This window comes from Procambarus clarkii, chromosome 53 (assembly GCF_040958095.1).
Source record: "Procambarus clarkii isolate CNS0578487 chromosome 53, FALCON_Pclarkii_2.0, whole genome shotgun sequence".
NCBI lineage: Eukaryota > Metazoa > Arthropoda > Malacostraca > Decapoda > Cambaridae > Procambarus > Procambarus clarkii.
Genome location: NC_091202.1, coordinates 14,381,572 through 14,383,247, shown reverse-complemented (window position 1 = coordinate 14,383,247; position 1,676 = coordinate 14,381,572).

Below are 1,676 nucleotides of genomic sequence, written 5' to 3'. Positions count from 1 at the left end.
ACGTTTTAAAAACGTGAAAATGTTTGCTGGGAAGCCTTAGATCTGGGGCCAGGCACCTCACATGTATACCACCCCAAACAAAAAAACAACAAAAAAAAAAAACACAGACACCAATAGCCACACTTAAGGTTCCAATGTTCAGAGATAGAGATAAATGTTCCACAAGGAAAAATAAGCACTGCACAGTCAATAATGTAAATGATGGGGCCAGGTGGGTTTCAAGCAACATAAAACACTGCACACTTAATTGGTACCTAAATCACTTGAGGCTTAGACAAAAACTGGGCACTTACTGCACTTGCAAAGCTGGAAAATCTGATATGGCAGGCACTTTGAGGAACTTTGACAAGCAATGTGCCTGATTTTCATAAGCACTGGGCTGAGGGTTCTCAAAAACACTTTTTTCAGGTGAACGTGTGGAACTGTGTGCAGGGCGGATCACCATCCACCTTAAATCTGGTATGAACACAAACTCACTGGCTCACTTAATGTATCTGTTCCCCTTGAGCCGTTACTTCTGTAGAAAGCCTAGAACAGGTTACGTCTAGCTAACAGTAGAAATGAGAAAGTAACAGACCTGTAGCAAGCACCCTGCAGAGCTGGGACCAGCGTCGCTGTAGTAAACACACTGGAGACGGATGCGCTCGGGAACGACAGCCTGAAATCCTCCGCGAGCGGATTCGTAAACAATACAGGTCAGGTATGCTCATGAACGGTGGCCCGTATTCCGTGTGAATGGTGGTACTCGTCTCCCCTTCTTCAAAGAACTTGGGGACCGCGGGAATCGGTGCTTGGGGGACAAGACAATAAAATGCAACAAATCCGGAGAAATAATCCGTATAAAACACTGATAACTGGAACTTATGGAGAATCTTGGGGGATTGCACGAGATGTGGAATAAAACATATGCACAAAAAAAACAGGGGTTGAAATATCTTGGGCACCGCTATTGAACAACAAACCGAAGAACATCTATGGTGCAACCAAAGCCAGTAATTCGAGACTGGAACCGTTGAACACTATCTAAGACGTCTTGACTGAAGTCGGCAGAACGATGATGCAGATATCTTGGCGAGGTCCTCTTGATCACCGCGTGGGAACGTTTACTCACTGCGCCAATGTAGAGGTGACCCACGTGTTACAACAATAGTACAGTAATTCACCTGGAACTGTCGTCGTAGGGAGAGGAAGGGCTGGTAGGGTAGGTGGAGCAAGTCTAGGCTCCTCAGGAAGGGTAGGACAGAGGGAATCAATGCCTCTTAGGGGTCCTATGGGCACATATCCTAAGTGCCAGTGGTGCCGGGCAGGCGTCGTCCGCGTTGGGTCACATGCAGTTCAAATCTGGCCCACTCGGCCTGCGCGGGCTGCCGCGCGGGTAGGCTGTGCGCCGTCGCCGTCCACCAATCAGGGCACAGCCCTGCCTATACTGTAAAATGTCTCCTTTCGCGGGCACTTTGAATGTGGTTCCCTCTACACTATGGAGAGGCGAGGCCTGGCAGTGCTAGTGTATGTGGAGGCGAGGCCTGGCAGTGCTAGTGTATGTGGAGGCGAGGCCTGGCAGTGCTAGTGTATGGAGAGGCGAGGCCTGGCAGTGCTAGTGTATGGACTGAGGACTCAGGCCTGGGCACAGGGGCCTGAGCACTGCTGAGGGTTAGCCAACATGAGAAGGTTGTGTT